Source organism: Aegilops tauschii, chromosome 3 (assembly GCF_002575655.3).
Source record: "Aegilops tauschii subsp. strangulata cultivar AL8/78 chromosome 3, Aet v6.0, whole genome shotgun sequence".
Classification (NCBI taxonomy): Eukaryota; Viridiplantae; Streptophyta; class Magnoliopsida; order Poales; family Poaceae; genus Aegilops; species Aegilops tauschii.
The window spans coordinates 124,014,073-124,028,112 of NC_053037.3; positions in this window are offsets into that span (position 1 = coordinate 124,014,073).

The window sequence follows — 14,040 nt, forward strand, 5'->3', positions numbered from 1 at the left end:
ACAAGTTAGACACCAACACATATAAAGTGGGAAGGAGACAAAGAAAAGAATGCATAAATTTGAGCAAATGAACATTCTTTCATGCTAAACATAGCAACATGGGTTCATCTACTTGATAGTTTTTTTGTTCTTTCCGATGGTGTTGAATATAAAAACCTCCTCATCCATGTCAAAATTGCACATATCATACTGTGTCTCGTTATTTTTTTGAAACTGTCACCGGGGGCGGGGGGGGGGGGGGGCTCCCCACCTGAATATATTTCAATCAAAAAATAATAGTTCAGACAAGACGAGAGGTGAAAAAATCCCGCCACAATCTGGCATGGATTTTTTGCTGCGCCTTCTTAAGGTGGTGTGAGACCATAGGGTAAGATCAGAGATAATAGCCCTAATTACATCATAAGGAGAGAGAGACAAGTTCCTAACGGTTTTGGTGTTGCGAGCGTCCCAAAATTTCCATAATATGAGAAGAGTGGTTCTTCTACACCCACTCTCGGTGCACCCAGGGTGCACCCACGCAAGAAAACATATCAAAACATTTCGAAAAAATCTGAAACTTTATGGAAATGATCATCAACAAATGTTAGGGAGGCTTGCAAAAATTGGTGGTCAAATAACATTCGAGGAGCTCTCTACAAAAAGACAAATTCACTGAAAATTAGTCAAAATGTAAGTGCACCGTTTGAGCAGATTTTGTAATTTTGTCTTTTTTGTAGAGAGCTTCTCGAAAGTTATTTGACCACCAAACTTTGCAAGCCCCCATAGAATTTGTTGATGATCATTCCCATAAAGTTTCAGAATTTTTGAATTTTTTACTATGTTTTCTTGCGTGGGTGCACCGTGGATGCACCGAAGGTGGGTGCAACCACTACTTTCCCTAATATGAGTAGCAGAATAAGAGGCCAGACTGACGGAGGAAGCCCGTGCTGAACTGGCGCATTCCATAAGTCAGACAGTGGAGAGTAACAGGGTAGCAACCCAATGGCACCCCAAATGGAGGCATCCACCGGACAGGTGAACAAGAGGTGAGCACGATCTTCTGGTCCTACGTTACAACATGGACAGTGTTTGGGAAAATTTGCATGCAAAACAAAAAAATTCTACGCACACGCAAGCTCTATCCATGGAGATGCATAGCAACGAGAGAGGAGAGTGTGTCTACGTACCCTCGTAGACCGTAAGCGGAAGCATTTAGTAACACGGTTGATGTAGTCGAACTTCTTCGTGCTCCAACCAACCAAGTACCAAACGTACGGCACCTCCGCGTTTAGCACACGTTCATCTCGGTGACGTCCTCCGCCTTCTTGATCCAGCAAGACGGAGAGGTAGTGGATGAGTTTCGGCAGCACGACGGTGTGGTGACGGTGATGGTGAAGTTATCTCCGCAGGGCTTCGCCTAAGCACTACGAAAATATGACCGAGGGTGTAAATGGTGGAGGGGGGTGCCGCACACGGCTAAGCGTTGTAGTTGTGCTAGGCGCCCCCTCCCACATATATATAGGTGGGGGAGGAGGGAGTGGCCAGGAGGCGCCCCCAAGTAGGCCAAATCCTACTTGAGGTCCTCCCCAAGTGGCGCCCCATCCCCTTACCATATTTATCGGAGGGGGGAAGGAAAGGGGGGAAGAGGAAAGGAAGGGGGAGGCCGAATCCCCGCTTTCCTCTGTTAGGGCTGCCATAGGGGGTGCACAAGCCCCTTGTGGGCTGGTGTGCCCCCTTCTAATGGCCCAATAGGCCCATTAACCTCCCGGGGGTGTCCGGTACCCCCTCCGGTATTTCGATGACTACCCGGTACACTCGGAAACACTTCCGGTGTCCGAATACCATCATGCAATATATCACTCTTTACCTCTCGACCATTTCGAGACTCCTCGTCATGTCCGTGATCTCATCCGGGACTCTGAACAACATTCGGTCACCAAATCATATAACTCATATAACACTATATCGTCAACGAACGTTAAGCGTGCGGACCCTATGGGTTCGAGAACTATGTAGACATGACCGAAACACCTCTCTGGTTAATAACCAATAGCGGAACCTGGATGCCCATATTGGCTCCTACATATTCTACGAAGATCTTTATCGGTCGAACCTTATGACAACATACGTAATTCCTTTGTCCATCGGTATGTTACTTGCCCGAGATTCGATCGTCGGTATCATCATACCTAGTTCAATCTCGTTACCGGCAAGTCTTTTTACTCATTCCGTAATACATCATCTTGCAACTAACTCCTTAGTCACTTTGCTTGCAAGGCTTCTTATGATGTGTATTACCGAGAGGGCCCAGAGATACCTCTCCGATACTCGGAGTGACAAATCCTAATCTCGATCTATAACAACTCAACAGACACCTTTGGAGATACCTGTAGAGCATCTTTATGATCACCCAGTTATGTTGTGATGTTTGATAGCACACAAGGTATTTCTCCGGTATCCGGGAGTTGCATAATCTCATAGTCGAAGGAATATGTATTTGTCATCAAAAAAGCAATAGCAATAAACTGAACGATCAATATGCTAAGCTAACGAATGGGTCTTGTCCATTACATCATTCTCCTAATGATCGGATCCCGTTTTCAAATGACAACACATGTCTATGGTTAGGAAACCTTAACTATCTTTGATCAACGAGCTAGTCTAGTAGAGGCTTACTAGGGACACAAATTTTGTTTATGTATTCATACATGTATTTAAGTTTCTGGCCAATACAGTTCTAGCATGAATAATAAACCTTTATCATGAATAAGGAAATATAAAACAACTTTATTATTGCCTTTAGGGCATATTTCCTTCAGTCTCCCACTTGCACTAGAGTCAGTAATCTAGTTCACATCGTCATGTGATTAACACCCATAGTTCACATCGCCATGTGACTAACACCCAAAGAGTTTACTAGAGTCAATAATCTAGTTCACATCGCCATGTGATTAATACCCAAAGAGTACTAAGGTGTGATCATGTTTTGCTTGTGAGAGAGGTTTACTCAATGGGTCTGCCATATTCAGATCCGCATGTATTTTGCAAATTTCTATGTCTACAATGCTCTACATGGAGCTACTGTAGCTAATTGTTCCCACTTTCAATATGTATCCAGATTGAGACTCGGAGTCATCTGAATTGGTGTCAAATCTTGCATCGACGTAACTCTTTACGACGAACTCTTTATCACCTCCTTAACCGAGAAATATTCCCTTTGTCCTCTTAGGTAACTAAGGATAATTTTGACCACTGTCCAGCGATCTACTCCTAGATCACTATTGTACCCCCTTGCCAAACTCATGGCAAGGTACACAATAGGTCTGGTACACAAAATGGCATACTTTATAGAACCTATGGCTGAGGCATAGGGAATGACTTTCATTCTCTCTCTATCTTCTTCCGTGGTCGGGCTTTGAGTCTTACTCGACTTCACACCTTACAATACAGGATAGAACTCCTTCTTTGACTGATCCATTTTGAACTACTTCAAAATCTTGTCCAGGTATGTACTCATTGAAAATCTTATCAAGCGTCTTGATCTATCTCTACAGATTTTGATGCCCAATATGTAAGCAGCTTCACCGAGGTCTTTCATTGAAAAATTCTTATTCAAGTATCCTTTTATGCTATCCAGAAATTCTATATCATTTCTAATCAACAATATGTCATCCACATATAATATTAGAAATGCTACAGAGCTCCCACTCACTTTCTTGTAAATACAGGCTTCTCCGTAAGTCTGTATAAAACCATATGCTTTGATCACCTCATCAAAGTGTATATTCCAACTCCGAGATGCTTGCACCAGTCCATAGATGGATCACTGGAGCTTGCACACTTTGTTAGCACCTTTAGGATCGACAAAACCTTCTGGTTGCATCATATACAATTCTTCTTTAAGAAATCCATTAAGGAATGCAGTTTTTACATTCATTTGAAAGATTTCATAATCATAAAATGCGGCAATTGCTAACATGATTCGGACAGACTTATGCATCGCTACGGGTGAGAAAGTCTCATCGTAGTCAACTCCTTGAACTTGTCGAAAACCTTTCGCAACAAGTCGAGCTTTGTAGACAGTAACATTACCATCAGCGTCAGGCTTCTTCTTGAAGATCCATTTATTCTCAATGGCTTGCCGATCATCGGGCAAGTCCACCAAAGTCCACACTTTGTTCTCATACACAGATCCTATCACAGATTTCATGGCCTCAAGCTCATCATAGCTTCTTCGTAGTTTGTATGTTCGCCTTGGTCTAATAACATGACTTCCAGAACAGGATTACTGCACCACTCTGGTGCGGATCGTGCTCTGGTCGACCTACGAGGTTCATTAGTAACTTGATCTGAAGTTTCATGATCATTATCATTTGCTTCCTCTCTAGTTGGTGTAGGCACCATGGGAACGGTTTTCTGTGATGTGCTACTTTCCAATTCGAGAGAAGGTACAATTACCTCATCAAGTTCTACTTTACTCCCACTCACTTCTTTCGAGAGAAACTCCTTCCCTATAAAGGTTCCATTCTTGGCAACAAAGATCTTGCCTTCGGATCTGTGGTAGAAGGTGTAACCGATTGTTTCCTTATGGTATCCTATGAAGAAACACTTCTCCGATTTGGGTTCGAGCTTATCAGGCTGAAGCCTTTTGACATAAGTGTCGCAACCCAAAATTTTAAGAAACAACAGCTTAGGTTTCTTGCCAAACCACAGTTCATACACTATCGTCTCAACGGATTTAGACGGTGCCCTATTTAACGTGAATGCAGCTGTCTCTAATGCATAACCCCAAAACGATAGGGGTAAATCGGTAAGAGACATCATAGAATGCACCATATCCAATAAAGTACGGTTACGACGTTCGGACACACCATTACGCTGTGGTATTCCAGGTGGCGTGAGTTGTGAAACAATTCCACATTGTTTTAAATGAAGGCCAAACTCGTAACTCAAATATTCGCCTCCGTGATCAGATTGTAGAAACTTTATTTTCTTGTTACGATAATTCTCCACTTTGCTCTGAAATTCTTTGAACTTTTCAAATGTTATCAGACTTCTGTTTGATCAAGTAGATATACCCATACATAGTCAAATCATCTGTGAAGGTCAGAAAATAACGATACCCGCCGCGTGCCTCAACACTCATCGGACCGCATACATCAGTATGTATTATTCCCAATAAGTCATTAGCTTGCTCCATTGTTCCAGAGAACAGAGTTTTAGTCATCTTGCCCATGTGGCATGGTTCGCAAGTATCAAATGATTCATAATCAAGTGATTCCAAAAGTCCATCTGCATGGAGTTTCTTCATGCACTTTACACCAATATGACCTAAACAGCAGTGCCACAAATATGTTGCACTATCATTATCAACTTTGCATCTTTTGGCATCAATATTATGTATATGTGTATCACTACGATCGAGATTCAACAAGAATAGACCATTTATCAAGGGTGCATGACCATAGAGATATTACTCATATAAATAGAACAACTATTATTCTCCGATTTAAATGAATAACCGTATCACAATAAACAAGATCCAGATATAATGTTCATGCTCAATGCTGGCACCAAATAACTGTTATTCAGTCTAAAACTAATCCCGAAGGTAGATGTAGAGGTAGCGTGCCGACGGCGACCACATCGTCCTTGGAACCATTCCCGACGCGCATCGTCACCTCGTCCTTAGCCAATCTTCGTTTATTCCGCAGCTCCTGTTTTGAGTTACAAATGTGAGCAACCAAACCAGTATCAAATACCCAGTCGCTGCTACGAGCATTAGTAAGGTACACATCAATAACATGTATATCAAATATACCTTTGTTCACTTTGCCATCATTCTTATCCGCCAAGTATTTGGGGCAGTTCTGCTTCCAGTGACCATTCCCTTTGCAGTAGAAGCACTCAGTTTCAGGCTTGGGTCCAGCTTTGGGCTTCTTCCCGGGAGTGGCAACTTGCTTGCCATTCTTCTTGAAGTTCCCTTTCTTTCTCTTGCCCTTTTTCTTGAAACTAGTGGTCTTGTTAACTGATACGTCTCCAACGTATCTATACTTTATGAAGTATTCATGCCATGTTTACAAAAATTTTATATGATTTTGGTATGATTTGATTAGAACTAACCTGGACTGATGCTATTTTCAGCAGAACTACCGTGGTGTCGCTTTTTGTGCAGAAATAGAAGTTCTCGGAATGGGCTGAAAATTTACGGTGATTTTTTATGGACCAAAAGAGACCCCCGAAGCATCGAAGTTGGGATAGAAGAGTCCCGAGGCAACCAGAAGGGTGGCGGGCGCAGCCTACCCCCGGGAGGGTGCTCCTATCTTGCCGTTGCCTTGTGGACCCCCTTGACATGAGACCAACGCCAAAAATTCCTATAAATACCAAAACCCCCAAAAAGAAACATAGATCAGAAGTTCCGCCACCGCAAGCCTCTGTAGCCACAGAAAATAAATCTAGGCCCTCTCCGGCACACTGCCGGGGGGGGGGGGGGGCATCATCACCGGAGGCCATGGAGGAGGAAGCCGGAGGGGTCCATCATCACCATGGAGGCCAAGGACCAGAGGGAGAACCTCTCCCCATCTAGGGGGGAGGACATGGAGGAGGAAGCACAAGGGGGAGACCCTCTCCCCTCTCTCTCGGTGGCACCGGAGTGCCACCGGGGGAACCATCGCCGCGGTGATCGTCTTCATCAACATCACCATCTTCATCACCTTCCTCTCTTTTAAGCGGTCCACTCTCCCGCACCCCGTTGTAATCCCCTACTTGAACATGGTGCTTTATGCCACATATTATGATCCAATGATGTTTTGCCATTGATTTCTTTTGTCTTTTGGGTTGATTGATGATCTAGATTGGTTTGAGTTGTATGTTTTATTTTGGTGCTGTCCTATGGTGTCTTCTGTGCCGCGCACACGTGAAGGATTCCCACTGTAGGGTGTTGCAATATGTTCATGATTCGCCTATAGTGGGTTGCTAAAGTGACAGAAGCTTAGACCCGAGTAAGGGGGTTGTTGCTTATGGGATAAAGGGGACTTGATACTTTAATGCTATGGTTTGGTTTTACCTTAATGATCTCTAGTAGTTGCGGATGCTTGCTAGAGTTCCAATCATAAGTGCATATGATCCAAGTAGAGAAAGTATGTTAGCTTATGCCTCTCCCTCATATAAAATTGCAATAATGATTACCGATCTTGTTAACAATTGCCTAGGACAATTCCGCACACCGGCCCATCATTATTCCACACTCGCTATTTATAATACATAGTAATATATTCTAACTTTATGTTAACAACACCTATTTTTATATTTTAGCTCTCTGATACCATGCAAAGTTATCCTCTTCATACCCACAACGTAGTTCTATTTCTTGTTTCTAGCAAACGTTCGGTGTATGTAGAGTCGTATCAGTGGCAGATAAGACTTGAGAGAATATTGATCTTACCTTTAGCTCCTTGTGGGTTCAACACTCCATACTTATCACTTCCATCTTTAAAAATTTCTATGATGATTCCTTGCACTTGGGGGTTATCAAGCTCTTTTCTGGCGCCGTTGTCGGGGAGCAATAGTGTGGGGTTGATATTCTCGTGTGTGCTTGTTTGCTTTCTTCACTAAGTAGATTTTGTTTTCCCTTCAGTTTTTTTTTCTTTAGTTGTGGGTGAAACAAAAAAAAATAAAAGAATGAAAATACAAAAAATATACTTGCCTCTTATGCCTAAAACCTTTTTCAAAAAGAGAAGTGATTGGAAGGTCATGCATTGGAGAAGTGAGGGTCGACCTTGAACACTTGTGTTCATGCTCATGGAAACAATGTATAATTTTTCATGGAAGTTTCTCAAAAGTAATTATGCCCTTGTATATATCCATTGTATTATAAAAATAATGTGCCAAATTTTTGTTTTAGGATGATTAGCTTGCTTGTTTGCTATGTGGGGTGCAAAAACAGAAACTTTGGCTGTAGTGCATGAATTTACATTTTTTACTGGACCGTCAAAAGTTTCTGAAATTTTTACAGGTTACTTCTATAATTTTGTTTCCAATTTTTTAGAATTGTTGGAGTTACAGAAGTATACGAAGTTTCCAGATTGCTACAGACTGTCCTCTTTTTGACTGATTCTGTTTTCTATGTGTTGTTCGCTTATTTTGATGAATCTATGGGTTGTATCGGGGGGTATGAACCATGGTGAAGTTGGAATACAGTAGATATAATGCTAATATGAAATTGGAATGAGTTTACAACAGTACCTAAAAGTAGTGATTTGCTTTATTATACTAACGGATCTCACAAGGTTTTTTGTTAAGTTTTGTGTGGATGAAGTGTTCGAAGATCGAGGAGTTATCGATATGAGAAGAATAAGGATAGGCAAGAGTTCAAGCTTGGGGATGCCCAAGGCACCCCAATTAAATATTTCAATGATACTCAAGCATCTAAGCTTGGGGATGCCCCGGTTGGCATCCCATCTTTATTCCTCAACAATTATCAGTATACCTTGGTTTTTGTTTTGTTCATATGATATGCGTCTTTTGTGTTTATTTTTATTTTCTTTTCCTTTATGAACCATGCTAATATGATATAAACCTTCATTGTTTTATAGAATGCTTAATGCGCTTCACTTAAATCTTTTGAGTATGACTTTATAGAATGCTCTTTGTGCTTCACTTAAATCTTTTGAGTATGACTTTATAAAATGCTTCGTGTGCTTCACTTATATATTTTGAGCTTGGATATTGGTTAATTCATATTAATTGTAGAATTCTCTATGAACTTCAGTTCTATCTTTTGGAGTAGGAATAAAATTATAATCGAAATTGGGCTTGGAAGAGTATCATTAAAATATCATGCCTAGCTAAAAAGGCATTAAAGAAAAGCGCTTGTTGGGAGACAACCCAATATTTTCCTTACTGTTTTTGTGTGTTCAAATGATTAAGCTACTGTATTAATCATTTTTTATAGTTTTTGTTTCAATAAAGTGCCAAGTAAAGTCTTTGGGATGGCTTACGGTGATAGTTGACTTGATCTTGCTGAAAAACTGAAACTTTTGCGCCCAGTACAATAATTTTCAAAAATCACAGATGTGTGATTTTTATCTGAATTTTTTACACAAGATTGATATACAAATTTCCTAGGTTTTCCTATTTGTTCAGAGTTTTTGTAGTAACATAAGTATGGTTGTTGTTCAGATCATTAGAGACTATTCTGTTTTTGACAGATTCTATTTTCAATGCATAGTTTGCTTGTTTTCTAGTTTCTATGGCTTATATTGCTCAATATAAATTGTAGAAATGATATGGTACAGTAGGCATTGTGTGAGAACAATTATGAATCTTATCTTGACAGTACCAAAGTGAATGATTTACTCTTTATCATACTAACCATCTCACGAAGTTCCGTTAAATTTTGTCTGATTGAAGTTTTCAAGTTTTGGGTGAGATATCGTTACGAAGAGAATAAGGAGTGGAAAAACCCTAAGATTGGGGATGCCCAAGGCACCCCAAGGTAATATTCAAGGAAGACTCAAGCGCCTAATCTTGGGGATGCCCCGAAAGGCATCCCCTCTTTCCTCTTCAAAACCATTGGTATACCTTACTCGGAGCTATATTTTTATTTGTCACATGATATGTGTTTTGCTTGGAGCGTATTTTCATTTTACTTGTTGTTTGAATAAAACCATTGGATCTGAAATCTTTAATGAGAGAGAGTCCTCCCATTGCTATTTAACTATTTGACTACTCATTGATCTTCACTTATATCTTTCTGGAAGTAGTTTTGTCATTTATTCTCGTGCTTCACTTATATCCTATGAGTAAATGGTTGAATGAATAGATATCATAAATATGAAATTATATATTCTTCATATGCTTATCCCATGGGGAGTAATGAATTCACATATAAGAAGTATAGGTGGTAAAATTTATTGAATGTTAGCAAACACAACATTGGTCACTTGAACAATTCATGAAAGAATATTGAAGGAAGAGAGAGTTCACATATAAATATATTATCTTGGACATCTTCTATGATTGTGAGCCCCATTAATTATTTTCAAACTCGAGCAAATTAGTTGAAGTTGGACAAGGAAGACAACGTAATGAGTTATGTTTGGGTATATTTGCACAGAAGTTATATTGTTATGGATCCTCTAACATGTGGTGCTTGCTTAGGATCTTTTGATAGCCAAAATTTTGTACTAAGTAGAGATACTACTTGTGCATCCAAAACCCTTAAACCCCGTTTCATGCCATGAGTGTCCACCATATCTACCTATGGATTCAACAAGATCCTTCAAGTAAGTTGTCATCGGTGCAAAAGTAATAAAAATTGCTCCTAAATATGTATGATCTTTTATTGTAAGGGAAAATTAGCGTTTTACGAACTTGTGATGGTAAAGAAATAAAAGCGATGGACTGCATAATAAAGGTTGCTATCACAAAGGGCAATACAACATGACGTTTCTTTGCATTAAGGGTTTGCACATCCAAAATTAAAAAGCGCATGACAACCTCTGCTTCCTACTACTTCTTGAGCTTGCGTTGGTTTCTCTCTTGAAGAGGAAAGGGTGATGCAACAAAGTAGAGATAAGTATTTCCCTCAGTTTGAGAACCAAGGTATCAATCCAGTAGGAGAAGAACGCGCAAATCACCAATACATGCACAAACAATCAAACACTTGCACCCAACGCGATAAAGGGGTTGTCAATCCCTTCACAGTCACTTGCAAAGGTGAGATCTGATAGAGACAAAGAAATAAAACTAAACAAAAGATAAAATATTTTTGGGTTTTTTGGTTTATAGATCTGAAAATAAAAGATTGCAAAATAGTAGATCGGAAACTAATATGATGGAAAATAGACCCGGGAGCCATAGGTTTCACTAGAGGCTTCTCTCAGGAAGGCAACTAATACGGTGGGTGAACAAATTACTGTCGAGCAATTGATAGAAAAGCGCAAAGTTATGACGATATCTAAGGCAATGATTATGAAATATAGGCATCACGTCCGTGTCAAGTAGACCGAAACGATTCTGCATCTACTACCATTACTCCACACATCGACCGACTCATGCTTGTATCTAGAGTATTAAGTTCATAAGAACAGAGTAACGCATTAAGTAAGATGACATGATGTAGAGGAATTAACTCACGCAATATGATGAAAACCCCATCTTTTTATCCTCGATGGCAACAATGCAATACGTGTCTCGCTACCCCTACTTTGTCACTGGATGAAATCACGCAAGATTGAACCCAAAGCTAAGCACCTCTCCCATTGCAAGAAAACCAATCTAGTTGGCCAAACCAAACCGATAATTAGAAGAGAAATACAAAGATACCAAATCACGCATATAAGAATTCAGAGGAGATTTAAATAATATTCATAGATAAGCTGATCATAAATCCACAATTCATCGGATCTCGACAAACACACCGCAAAAGAGTATTACATCGGATAGGTCTCCAAGAACATCGAGGAGAACATGGTATTGAGAATCAAAGAGAGAGAAGAAGCCATCTAGCTACTAGCTATGGACCCGTAGGTCTGAGGTGGACTACTCACGCTTCATCGGAAGGGCAATAGAGTTGATGTAGATGCCCTCCGTGATCGAATCACCCTCCGGCAGGATGCCGAAAAAGGCCCCAAGATGGGATCTCACGGGAACAGAAGGTTGCAGCGGTGGAAAAGTGTTTTCGTGGACGCTTCTGGTGGTTTGGGAATATATGTGAATATATAGGAGGCAGAACTAGGTCAGGGGTGTCACGAGGGGCCCACAAGGTAGGGGGCGCTGATAACCCACAAGTATAGTGGATCGCAACAGTATTTGAGGGTAGAGTATTCAACCCAAATTTATTGATTCGACACAAGGGGAGCCAAGGAATATTCTTAAGTATTAGCAGCTGAGTTGTCAATTCAACCACACCCGAAAGACTTAATATCTGCAGCAAAGTATTTAGTAGCAAAGTAGTATAGAAGTAACGGTAACAGTGGCAATTTTGTAGCAATTGTAACAGTGGCAACGGAAAAGTAACGGAGAAAAGATCAATATGAAACGAGCTCGTGGGCAATGAGTCAATGATGGATAATTATGTCGGATGGCATTCATCAAGCAACAATTATAACCTAGGGTGACACATAAGTAGCTCCAATTCATCAATATAATGTAGGCATGTATTCCGAATATAGTCATACGTGCTTATGGAAAAGAACTTGCATGGCATCTTTTGTCCTACCCGCCCGTTGCAGCGTGGTCCTATTGGAAACTAAGGGATATTAAGGCCTCCTTTTAATAGAGTATCGGACCAAAGCATTAGCACTTAGTGAATACATGAACTCCCCAAACTACGATCATCACCGGGAAGTGTCCCGACTATTGTCACTCCAGGGTTGCCGGATCATAACACGTAGTAGGTGACTATAACTTGCAAGATAGGATCAAGAACACAAATATATTCATGAAAACATAAAGGGTTCATATCTGAAATCATGGCACTGGGGCCCTAGTGACAAGCATTAAGCATAGCAAAGTCATGGCAACATCAATCTTAGAACATAGTGGATACTAGGGATCAAACCCTAACAAAACTAACTTGATTACATGGTAACTCTCATCCAACCCATCACCGTCTAGCAAGCCTACGATGGGATTACTCACACACGGCGGTGAGCATCATGAAATTGGTGAGGATGGTTGATGATGACAACGACGACGATTTCCCCTCTCCGGAGCCCCGAACGGACTCCAGATATACCCTCCCGAGGAAGAACAGGAGGCAGCGGCTCCATATCGTAAAGCGCGATGAATCCTTCTCCCTGATTTTTTCTCCCCGAACGTGAATATATGGAGTTGGAGTTGAGGTCGGTGGAGCTTCGTGTGACCCACAAGACCAGAGGGCGCGCCCTCCACCCGTGTGGACAGGGTGTGGGTCCCCTCTGGTTGATTCTTTCGCCAATAATTTTTATTTATTCCAAAAATAATCTCCGTGAAGTTTCAGGTCATTCCGAGAACTTTTATTTCTGCACAAAAATAACACCATGGCAATTGCGCTGAAAACAACGTCAGTCTGGGTTAGTTCCATTCAAATCATGCAAATTAGAGTCCAAAACAAGGGCAAAAGAGTTTGGGAAAGTAGATACGATGGAGACGTATCAACTCCCCCAAGCTTAACACATTGCTTGTCCTCAAGCAATTCAGTTGACAAACTGAAAGTGATAAAGAAAAACTTTTACAAACTCTGTTTGATCTTGTTGTTGCAAATATGTAAAGCCAGCATTCAAGTTTTCAGCGAAGATTATGAACTAACCATATTCACAATAACATTTAGGCCTCACATTTACTCATATCAATGGCATAATCAACTAGCGAGCAATACTAATAAATCTCGGATGACAACACTTTCTTAAAATAATCATGATATGATATAACAAGATGGTATCTCGCTAGCCCTTTATGAGACCGCAAAACATAAATGCGGAGCACCCCTGAAGATCAAGGACTAACTAGACCTTGGTAATTCATGGTAAAAGAGATCTAGTCACAGTCATACTCAATATCAATGAATAACAATGCATACAAATGACAGAGGTGCACTACTGGAATTAGCTTATTTGCCGTCTGCCGTCTCTTTGCCGTCCGCTAGCTGACGGCAAAGAAAGGCTTTGCCATCAGCCACCCGAAAACGGACGGCAAAGAGGCAACGGACGGCAACAGAAGGCTTTGCAATCAGCATTTCTTTGCCGTCCGCTAGCGGACGGCAAAGAGGGTGGGTGGCGGGTTTACGAGGACGACCTAACGGCCGTTTTCTTTGCCGTTTGCTGGCGGAGGGCAAAGAAACTGGCCGTTTTAACAGGCGTTTACCCCCGGCCCCACCCCACTAGGTACGCTCTTTGCCGTCTGCTAGCAGACGGCAAAGAGCTGTGACCTAGTAGCAAAAAAGGGGCCGCGCACGTGCCCCCACCCCTCTCTCTCTCGATCTCCTCCTTCACCACCCGCGCCGCCGCCCTCGACCGCCGCTCCGCCCCACCACCTCGCCCCACCACCACGCCGCCCCGTCCCATCGCCCCACCGCCA